Here is a 12,850-nt window from a genome sequence, read left to right as displayed (position 1 = left end):
CATCTTGTTTTTCTAAATGTGAGTTAAGATGTAGTTTTCCTGGCTTTTCCCAGGGCAGAAAGTCATTAGCCTGACGTCGTCATACTCAGATTCTAGTCAGAATATGAGTCTGATACTGCTCCATTGGGCTGTGATTTCAACCGAACCAGGAAAGAAAATGCCTCTGCACTCAATTGGATAGACCTACAACCAATCAGAGCAACGGAGTAAGTGAAGTATGTTCTTCATTCATCTTTCCGATCAACAAATTCTTCTATAACAGACGCGATGGCGGAATCTACACATCTCAATTCTCCAGCCATTCTCAACCCAAGCGCTCTTTGGTGACATGAATGATTATGTTACTGCTGATCATCTGTCCATCATCGTATAAAGCCCGCCCTGACAATTTGATTGGTCCGAACAGCTCTGGTTCGGCATAGTTGCTCCACAACAGATCAAGTCCAGACCGAACTTCCCGACCTCAAATGTTGTGGGCGGGGCTAAGTTCGGCTGGCATCCAGGCTAGAAAGTCATATGCTGACTGTGAAACACAGTAGACTTTAGTTACAAGCATTTATAGTGAAATTACTAGATTTTCGTGTCAATACACGAATACCACAAACAATGTGCTATCACTTTAATTCTGCCTGTGTAGTTCAGCAAAAATACTTGTGCGTAAATTCTTGCTGCACCTGTAAAGTCTGTATTGTTGAAGTGTGGAAATGGGTCGAGACTCAATAACACCACAGGGCACTGACTGAGCATCCTGCCTAAACTGAATTCCTTGGGTATAACTCCAGCTTAGTAAATAGACAACACTGCAACACAGCGAGACAATCAGACTATAAGGCAATGGGCACATTAACATGTCAGTAAGTTTAAGATATGATAAATGGCTGATGGGCAATGCAAGAGGGAATAATAAATGCATGGCCCTTAAGATTGTGCCCCAAAGAGTTTTAAAACTCACTTAGGGGCAGTAATGAAGTATTGCCTCGGTCAGGAAGAGGCAGGTATGTTTTGTGTGCATACTAAAAATCTAATAGAATAAAAAGAGTTCAGTGATACAAATAGCATCTGTTTGATGCCTCTGAGCATTTGCTATTGTTTCGCAGAGCGAGGTATGTGCTCTCTCTCGGGATTCGTCTGTTCAGTCTGCAGTCTGCTGAATAGTTTAGACAGGTTTTTGCTTTTATTTATGTACGAATGTACTTATTTATTTATCCCCTTGTTAATGATCTCAATAAACCAATGACTTCAGACTGTTATTTTGTTTTCAAGCTTAAAAGAAGAATGTGGTCAATGAAGTATGAAAGAATGATAACATGCTGTAACAACAAGAAACATTCTATTCAATCCCTTGAGAAAAAATACATTGGAAAATATACTAGGAAAACATATTTCAAATATATACTAAATATATTGTTAAAAGCACAGCTTAAGGAATATGTTACTGTTCGTATCACTGTGTATAAGTGCTGAGAAAGCCTCTGGAGCTGAAATTTAGATATGGAAATAGGCGTTTCGTTTCTGACTATAGACCAATCACAAAATAATGGGCTGTCTGACCAATCAGAGCAGAGTAGTCTCGCGGAAAGGAGGGGTTTATAGAGACTGACGCTGCATCCGAAATTGTAGGTACTACATTTGAATTTGAATTTACTTTGCGACTGTTAAAAAGTATGTTATAGTATGAACAGGGCTTGACATTCACTTTTTTGCTAACCAGCCACTGTGGCTAGTTTGACTGTTTAAATGTAGAGTTTAAATCTCTATGAACGAGAGCATATTAAAACACGGATAAATCAACTCATTAACTTACAGTCTGTAAGTCTCCTCGGTTTTCGTAGTCAATTGTGCTCGCTCCTGTTGCGTGTCCTCAAACTGGCAAATCGCGTCAGAGTCTAGTCTGAGGAGGTGGGGGCGGGGGAAAAACGATATCTGATATTTTGAATTTGACTGCAGTACCGATTTCAACCACTAGGTCATTCTTACAGACAGCACCTTTAAGTGCAATAAGCAGCAAAAAAGTTCTCAAGTTAATAGTGAGATTGGCTTTATGTGCGCACACTTCGGGTGTGAGCACAAAATCTGCGGGAATGAGTAAAATTATGCGCAAAACACGCAATCCCACGCCGAAATTCAAGCCCAGCAAGATGTCACAGTGAGAAATCGCAGCTGGTATTGTGTATCTATTCTGCAGGAGATGAGTATTGGAAGCATTTTGGATATTTTAGTATCAATATGTATTGCAAAATCAATATTTTTGACAACACTAAATTGCAGTTTATTATTTCAGATGCCATTTTAAAAGACAAAAAAAAAAAAATATATATATATATATATATATATATGATTTATATATAATTTAACCCTCCAAAGTGGCTAGCAGGAGAAACTGCGTTACACGCCATTGCTGAAATCCACCGGCATTTGTGGGGTATTAATGTCAATCCCTTAGTATTATTATGTGTCATATGAATGAAATTTGGATATACTACATCTGCCATGTTGTCATTATCATGTGACATAGCCATAGTCATGTGACAACGCATGACCAGCGTTAGTTGCGTTGCTTCATTTCCATTCATAAATCCCTTCCTGTGGCCTCATGGGATAGCAACGTGTCTATCATATTCACACTTCAGAATCTCGGCACAAGTATTAGGTCATCCGGGGACTTTTTGCCTACTGTTTTTCGAATTCGGACATACTTCTCTTTTGGTGTACTGTTTTTAGCATACTATATAGTACGGAAGTATTTTATTTCTGACGTGGCGAGAATCTTCAAATTTTTTTTCAAATTTTACCTTGTATGCATGTAAACCTTTTGTTGGAGACCTTTAAAGGCATAACAGGAGCACTTTAAATTTTCAAATGCCAAAATATACCACAAAATATACATTAAGAGGCAAGAAAATACATAAGAGATGCAAAATATATATGAGAATATATAAATAACTAAAACTTATATATTTATGTAAAACTATTTAAAAATGCATTTTTGCCATTTGGGGAAAAAAACATGAAAATCTGGAGCTGAAAAAGCACACTTGTACTGTTAGAATTAGTTCTGCTATAACTTAAAATGACAGCAAGAGCTGCGTGTAGACATCATTTGAATACATTTATACATTGATATACTAAGTAATCCACTACTAAGTAATCCATGCTATCGCTGCTCCTCAGATGTCACTCCTGTCTGAAGCCTCAGAATGAGGATGAAAGACGTGCAAATCTATTCAATTTATAAAAGTTTCCTACAGTTTGACTATTTTAATAATACCCATGATGGTCAATTCTGAACAACATGAATATCCACCCATTGATGCACTTGCACCAAGGGCCATTTGGTTGAGTTTAATTGGCCTTTTTTGTTTGAAGCGCAATGAGGTGTGCAGGCTTTTAATCTATCAACTGATTTCAAACAAAATTAAACTCATTTTAGTTGATAAAGGTCGCAGCTGGCTTTTAAAATTTTCTGTGAGAGCAACAGGTAGCTGAATGAGTTTGTGATGCAAAAGAGAATCAATAGGTTGAAAACCAACTGAGCTCATCTCAGTTGATTTTCAACTGATTTTCCACATTATTCGTTTGCTTCAGGTTACAAGGACACATTCCTCATGAATGTGTCCTTGTAACTTGAAGCAAACGAATAAAAATAAGAGCAAAATATTGTGCTGTCAGAAGAAACCAACATTTGTTTAGATAAAAGGAGAAAAAAGGGCACAACAAAGCAACATCAAAAGAAGACAGTGGGCCCTATTTTAACGCTCTGAAACGCAAGTGTCAAAGCGCAAAGCGCAAGTAACTTTGTGGGCGGGTCTTGGCGCTGTTGCTATTTTCCCGGCGGGATAAATGACTCTTGCGCCCGACGCAAATCTAAAAGGGGTTGGTCTGAAGTAGCTTCATTATTCATAGGTGTGGTTTGGGCGTAACGTGAAATAAACCAATCAGAGCGAGCGACATCTCACATTCCCTTTAAGAGCGGGCGCGCTTTTTCTAAGCGGATTCCTATTATAACGGCGGATTTGCCAGGCGCGCACCAGGAGCGGTTCACAGCCAAGGAGACCGACGTCCTCGTCACGGCCGTAAAACACAGAGAAGTGACACTGGGGATGGAGAAACAAACACACCCAAATTAGCTTCGGTGAAACAGGCGTATGATAATTTGGGCGTATGATTAAATGTGTAAGCTAGATTTATGCCTATTTTATTTTCACATCTTCATGGACACAACAATGATTTCCCTCGTGTATTAATATGAATAAATGAATGAAATCTTTATTTCGAACAATTAAAAAATAAATTAAACCAAAGACAGCAACACATTAAATATCCATCAATAAAAATAAAACAAAATCAAGAAAAACAAAACCTTTTTTTTTTTTTTTGCATAATAATCACACTGTTCGAAAAGGGATACGTAGAAGCCCTAGGCTTATCAAGACCTACAAGACCTAATATTTTTCTTAGTAATAATGTATGATTTGCAAAAATGAAAACGGCTGCTTCTGTGTAGATGAGAGCATCAAATTGTAATGCGCGTTGTGCACACGCTACATTGATTATGGCCAAGCATGCGCCCTTAAAATAGCATGAATAACATGCGCAACGCGCCACTGACTTTAGACTAGGTTTTTCCTGGTCACTGGCGGAATTGGTTTCTAAACCTGCAAAATAGCATGAGGGAACGTTTGCGCCGGAACACGCCTCCTCTTTGCGCTGAACCGCCCCGGGGAGCGCAAGTGTATTTGCTAGTTAACCGACGTGCGTCTTTGGAGGGAAAAGTCCGCTTTGCGCGGGTGCAAAATAGGAATGATACATGCGTCAGTGTACAAAGTCAATTGCGCTGGGTGCAAGATAGGGCCCTCAATGCTTTTTGGAGTGTCCTAGTCAGAGTCCTGACCTCAGCGAGATTGAAAGGTTTTTGGCATGGTCTCAAAAGGATGATTTACACCAGACATCGCAAGAATATCACTGAACTGAAACAGTTTTGTAAGACGCTGACTGTTGTGCAGGTCTGATGTGAGATTACAGTTAACATCTTGTGGTGGAGATTATGGCTGCTACCGAAGAAGGTCAACCAGTTATAAAATCCAAGGGTTCACATCCAATGTGCACTGCGAATGTTTATGGTATGTTCGATATTAACATGAAAGAGTTTCAGTGTTTTTTTCTTGCTGAAGATCAGATCAATCCAAAGGGTTCACATACTTTTTCTACAGAAGTTCAAATTCACTGCTATTTCTTTTAAGACTTTCTTGCACAAAATTGCATCATTTCAATGACCAATTCACTCAAGTCGCATCCGTGCCACCCACGGTGTGTATAAAAGATGCCTGGAGATGTGGAAGATTTCACAGCCTGAAAGCTTCTGGTTACAATGAACACAAAGAGGGAAACTTTTTACTCTAAATTGTGTTTAGGGAAACTAAATTGTGTTTCTAATTGCACAACAATTTGCTTTAAATGCCATTTCTATTTAATATATTGGTGATTACATTTGTAAGCTAGCCAACTCAACATCTAAGGCACTCCAAGTGGTTTCAGACCAACTTTACACCCATAAATGAACCGTTTTTGATTGAAACCAGTCCTTTTTTGGTCCTATTTATTTGTGCAATGTAAAAGCAAAGATCTCACCACCCGTTGCTGAAATCTTCAGTCAAGGAAAAATCCTTGCAACAAACCCCTTACAATGGCTGTAAAGAGGACTACTTAAAATGATAACTGCCCTCAGCACATACAAAAGATTTCATTTTGTCTTCTCAGAACATGAAGGATGCAATATCATGCAAACGTTAGGAAGTTACAGTAGAAATACAAGAGATGTGACAAAGTGGTGAACTTGGTGAAATTAAAGATTCATATCCCTTCTACAACGACCTAGATGACATTCTGGAAGAGAGTGCTTGTGATAATCTGACAGATGTTGTCAAGGGGAGAAACGTGGACTTGCAAAGTGATAAAGAAGAGTGTTTTGCACACCATTCGACATCCACACTCTCCCATGTGTTTACACAGTAACCCAATATAAAATGATAGTGATTAACCTCAGTTTCAGTATGTGGAAAATGGCACTACTTGTAGAAATGGATCAATAGTCAACACAGGTTTGGGAGCCTGTAGTGTGACTGCAACAGTTTGTTTCACTGTTAGAGGAAAGTTCTCTGTCACTAGTGAGGTCTCAGCTGACTGCAGACAAACACAGATGTGTCTCTTCTCATACTTGCACTTCATACGTTTTCCACCAGATGCAATGCAAAAATGTATTCCCTAATGAGTTTTAATCTCTTAGTCTCTTTTGGCATGTCTTCCAGTTAAAAATCCTTGAAACATGATACATTTTTCTTGGGAAGAAACACTGCTTAAAATATTAAGACTTGTTTTCATATATTGCGTGTTGAATTTAAGCGTGTTTTGTGTCAGTACTGCATTGGCAGATTTTTGTTTTGTTTTTAATTTGTTTATGCTTAAAATGAAGCAACTTGAAGTAGTAACCGCCAAATCTGTCAAACACTAAAAAGTTTGTTTTCTCCATCTTGCGAGATGCCATTCCATCAATTATGAATTGCGGTTTTGACAGTATGGAATTTGATATTTTAACACTTCCATGCTACAGCTGTCTTAAACTGACTTTCATCACAGTCAGAAATGATAGACTGCATGTCAGGAGATCCATAAGCACACATATTTGAACCATAATAAGACAAATAAGGCAAAAGCATATGTGGGCATAATTACTTTTTTGCTTGGGTGGAAATTCCTACTTTTGTGATAAACGCCCACATAGCTTTTAGGCAATTAACCATTAAGGTAAGCTTCAGGATGTCCACATTAAATAAATTAATAAAACAGAATCACTAAGCCTTTGAAAGTCCTTAAGTCATTAAGCCAGCCTTTGTCCAAGTCATGGCCAAATGATTAGTCATGCTTTGTAAGAGCTACATTAATAAACTACACAGACCAAAAGAATGTTATTCAACGTATTAACCCGCAAATTGCATTTGGTTACTACATTCAAGACCAAGCTGACAGACACAAGGAATCAAAATGAATATAGGGCGCCCCCTAGAGTTCAACATATGCTCTGCAGGCTGACATATTTAAATATTTACATTAGTTTACACTTGCCCTTAAATGCCAATCACATACATAGTGCAACCCCTTAAATGCCAAATTGAGGCAAGAAAATACATTTACAATATTAAAATAAATCATGAAAAATACTTAAAAAATTGGACAATATAAATATACTTAGATTGAATAATATAGAAATAAAGTCTAAGACTTATCAAAGAAATATATTCTAAAATAATGGAAAATGTTCTGCATCTTTTTGTAGTCAAGACTTAATTAATTGACTTTCAAAAAAACAGTAAAAAATTATTGTTGGTTTAAGTAAGTAACCTGGTTGCTTTAACCCTTTCATGCATGAATTATGATAACCTCAGTCAGAATTTTCTCCTATGTGTTTTTATTGTTCTTAGGGCATGAAAAACAAGATTTGAATTTTTTTCTTTTTTATACATTTTTTCAAAGAGATTTTCAGATGTCCACTTGAGTGGACAGCATGCGGTTATGGTTTAAACTGAAGAGATACTGTATTAAACAGCCTAATACAATAATCAAACAGATAAAGTATGTGTATTTAACAAACTAATCAATAAAATGATATCAAATCATGTGAAAACTTTAAAATATATACAACAAATATAAATGCAAAATATTGCAAAGGCAATTGAACTTCATACAAGTTGCACTTCGCGTATCTTTGATATCAGAACATGAGGACGTGATTCCATCAGAATTTTCTACAGTCTGTCAAGGTACAACTGTGGAAACCACTCAGATGCTCCCTCAATTTACCCTTATTAGCTGATAATTCATGTTCAAGATGGACACATTTCTAGCATAGCCCTCCTCTGAGAAAACCTAGTGATACGTTTTTTTCAATCTCATCTGAAATGATCAGTGTTGGGGGTAACACATTACAAGTAACATGCATAACGCATTCAGTTTACTTTTTTGATGTTACAAGTAATGTGTTACAAGTAACATGCATTACGTAATCAGATTTTTTTTAATGTTACGAGTAATGTATTACAAGTAACATGCATTACCTAATCAGATTACTTTTTGATCTAACAAGTAAAGTAATTAATTACAAGTAATGTGTATTACGTAATCAGATTACTTTTTGATGTTACAAGTAAAGAAACGCATTACAAGTAACATGCATTACGTAATCAGATTTTTTTAATGTTACAAGTAATGTATTACAAGTAACATGCATTACATAAACAGATTACTTTTTGATGTTACGAGTAAAGAAACACATTACAAGTAACATGCATTATGTAATCAGATTACTTTTTGATGTTATGAGTAAAGAAACACATTACAATAACGTGCATTATGAAATCAGATTACTTTTTGATCTAACAAGTAATGCATTACAAGTCACATACATTATGTAATCACATAACTTTTTTTGATGTCAATGAAAATTACATTCTAATAATGCAAATACATTTATTTACAGTCAAAAAAAGTTGCTGCAGATTAAGTATTTTCAAAAACAATATTCACTGTATAAGTATGAATTGTAGTTGAAATATAGCCATTGATGCATGAGGTCCACTATAGTGGACAGATGATTTATCAGATTTTTCTCCCAATCTAAAATCAACACTTGGAAAATTTAATAGGACTCATTAGATATTGCTTGATGCTGCAATATTTTTTTTTACCTACAAGAGTCTCCTAGGATAGAAGGAATGGGTGGATATTCCGGAGCAACTTGGCATGTCTGACTGACCCTTGGCCATCTTGGTTTGGAGGGAGAAAAAAATCGAAACACAACGGCTTGCCACTTGGTTGCAATGAATTGGATGATGCACCAGGGTCCACTGAAGAGGTTGATGTGCAACTATGTCATCAAACCCCAGCAAATTCAAGAAAATGCTTTTTTAATAGCTGTCCACTGTAGTGACCACTATGCATGAAAGGGTTAAAATGAAAGTTAGTAAAGTAAAAAAAAAAAGTTAATACAATGAAGGAGATTGGATTAAGCAACAGAAACTAAAAATATTAAGTTATCTGAACCACATAAATGATCTAAGTTGATTTAACATAAGAAAAAATGCTTTGATAACAAATCATGAAAATAATTTTTTACAGTGTTGGGAAAAAAGTGTGACAACTAGCCCCGGTTGCTTCTACAGTTGTAGGGTGAAAATGCCATAATCTGGAAGAGGAAGCACAAAGCGTTTCTACGTGTGTGGCTGCATCCATGTGGGCTTGAGATCATGGATGAACTCACTTTTGCAGCCGTGTCTGATCTTTGTTCAGGTTAGCGGCGGCACAGTGTGTTAAGTGCCCCCTTCAGCTGTCTACGACTCTCCCCTGAGCCCCAGCCACTTACTGTAGACTGGGAAGGCCAAGCTTGACTGCCTCTCCACACCCACTGAGTGCTTAACAACCAGCGGCTAAAAAACGTTTGCATGTTAAATTGTAATGCTACTTCTTTGGTTCGCGCTAATGGCGCTGGTGTCATTGATTTCTTGTCACGCCCCCTCAGCCAGGCGAAATACTAATGGTGGTGGTCAATAAAGCACATGAACTGGAAGTTCTCCCTCCTCACACTTCTATCAAACTCAGGCCTAAAAATAGCCCGCACATATACTGCATCACCACCGACTTACTTAAAGTCGGCCTGAAATGGAAATGAACCCATCTATTTTCTAAATGCATCTTAATAATCATTATTGTTAACAATTCAATATGCATGTATGCATTTTTGAGTTTTTTTTTATCAAAATATCATAACTCAATCTTCTCTCTGGTGAAGTATGCTGGACTTTTCCATTAATTTTGTCTGCTTAAATTCCACCCCTTTCTTACAATCGATTGCAAGCTTGCATTATAAGATCGCCTCCATCCAATCAACAACCGATGGACTGAAAGAATGGTGCGTTCAAATCCTCCGGGGAAGTTCGTATTTTCAAGTTGGGAAGTCGTGTTTACGATGCCAGGTGCGTTCAAGACACTTTGTTGGGAGCAAGATGGCAGTGTAGCCTACCTTCTCTTAAAGGGGTTTTCTAACTTTAGTGTGTAATGTTGCTGTTTGAACATAAACAACATCTGCAAAGCCATGACGCTCAAAGTTCAAAGCAAAGAGAGATATTTTCTTTTAAAGAAATTGCTTTTTAAGGACTACAACAAACATTTGAAGTTTGAACATAAAAGGCTAAAAGTTTTTTATATTTTCAGTGCATGTGTGTGTGAGGTAAAAGGACGCGAGCTGTTGAAGCTCCGCCCCCTGTGCGGAAGCAGCAGCTCATTTGCATTTAAAGGGACAGACACAAAAATGGTGCGTTTTTGCTCACTTTGACAACTTTAACATGCTATATAAAAATATCTGTGGGGTATTTTGAGCTAAAACTTCACATACACACTCTTGGGACATCAGAGGTTCATTTTACATCTTGTGAAAAGGGCATTATACCACCCCTTTAATTAACTACACAAAAATACAGCAAGGTTTTTTTTAACTCTAATTTTAGAAATTGAAGAGCAAAGAATTTGCATCAGGTGTGTTTTGCTTTTTTATGTTTTTAATTAATTTAGGAAGCCACTGTAAACTTTATCATTGCATTAGAGCTGCACAATTATGGATAAATTGAGAATCACATTTTTTTTTCCAAATAGAGATCACGATTCTGAACAGGCAATTAAACAAAATAACATGTAATTTACTAGAGGTTCTGACAAAATGGTAATTGTTGCCGTCTATTTAAAAATGTTTAATCATTTTGAAAGAATAATAAAAAAAATAAAAAAAATCAGATGAATGAAAATGAAATTGAATGACTCACTCATAAATACTTGTTTCATTACTGAACAAATCTCTTGAATGAATGATTCAATGACAAATACATATTAACAGTAACTTATTGCCACCTAGTGGCCTAACAATGTAATCAATATAACAGTTATTTAAAGCGGCAAGCTACTTTAAAAATGATTTGACTATGTTGATCACTTCCGTAGACATCAGTGTTTATATCTGAACTATAAAGTTTTATCCCAGTACTTCTGTGATAATTTGAATATTTGTAACACAGAAATAACGAAACTGTGTGATTGAACACACTGTTTGTAAAGCTGTTTCATACCTATACATTTCAATGTATATTTTGTGCAGGCAATTAGCTTATTTTGTTGTAAATAAAAAAGCCTGACAATGTCCCTGCTAAATAGGCTACTACCTATAAGTATTGTGGTAGCTACATGTTTCTCACTGGCGCCCCCAACTCGTAAAGTTCGGGGCACAAAGAAAATATTTGATTGTACACACAAATGCTTAACATATGGAAGATTGTTTCTGCCACAGAATAAAACATTTTTAAAGATAATTGCGACTTTTTATCTCACAATTGCGAGTTTAAATTCTGAGAAAAAAAGTCAAAATTGGCTTGTTATAAAGTCATAAAATATGAACTCACAATTGTGTGTTGTAAAGTCAGAATTGCGATATATATAGCCTATATATATATTATATATATAGTTTATATCTCACAATTCTGACTTTATAACGCACAATTGCGCCTTTATATCACCCAATTCTGAATTGTCTGAATTGCAAGATAAAAAGTCGCAATTACCTTTTTTGTTTTTTATTCTGTGGCGGAAACTAGCTTCCATACTTAAATATATATATTAATTTATAAAATAAATTTAAAGCCAACATAAAATGTTTGACCATTTTACTTTACTAATGTATTTCAGGATATTCAACAAAATACAAATAATAGGGCAATGCTTGATTTTATAAATCAATGATTGATTGGATCGTGAAAAAAGTGCATTACATACCAACTTGAAGCCAGATAAACTTCCTGCCAAGAGGATGAAGTGTAGATCACTTATGCTCTATCACTTATATTTATGAAATTGCTTTGTCTTATAGTTCCTAGAAACATTGATACTGCCAGTTTACAAAAGCCTGATGTTGTGTTTCTCATCCTTTCCACAAATTCAAGATTCACACCAGGGTGCGATGTGACAGCTACTTTAAAGAGCAGCATAAAAAATACTGTTTTCTTTTAATTGAGCAACTGTTTGGAACTTTGCATGAATGGTTACATGAAATATGCATGGAAATGGATACATATTCTGCAGTTATTGAGATCTAGCTAAACAACTTCTATAATAAGTCCTGCAAGGACATCTTTCCTCGTGAGCAGTGGAATTTGAAGTGATGTTCTTGTTGCGTTTTGTCAACGAGGTGGGATCTAAGCAGGCCTTCTACCATTCTAAACAACATATTTATTTAAAGATGCTGCTAGCTACTTCTGACACATAAAAGCAACCTGATCAAAGGCCATTCTCCTATGTTTTATAAGTAAAAGAGAAAAGAAACTAATGCAAGTCTCACTGTTGCGTCTGTTCGCTTTAGTTTATAAAATATGGCTGTATTCACACAGTCAGTATTTGGGACCGACAATTGCATTGACTAATGAGTATTTCAAGTTGTGTTGTATAATAGCAGACAAAAGCTATCTTTATGGACAGGGAACTAAGGTCAATTACAGTCTGTTTTCTCAGAATGGCCTTGAATAACACCTGTAACCGTAGTGACAGATAATGTCAGCATATGCAATTAATTCTCAGATGGCTTCGCTTACAAAAATGCAAAAAATAAATTACAATTTCTGGTTACCTTTTATTCAATCGAAAGCCTCACACTGTAAGCACCCTAACAAAAAAAAAAAAAAAAAAAGGCCAAAAATGGTATTCAGAGAGTTATAAACAATATATCATGGCACTACACTATACATTTCTTAGTAATTTTAATGGA

This window comes from Scardinius erythrophthalmus, assembly GCF_964197995.2.
Source record: "Scardinius erythrophthalmus genome assembly, chromosome: 14".
Taxonomy (NCBI): Eukaryota; Metazoa; Chordata; class Actinopteri; order Cypriniformes; family Leuciscidae; genus Scardinius; species Scardinius erythrophthalmus.
Note: the sequence above shows the minus strand (reverse complement) of the source record.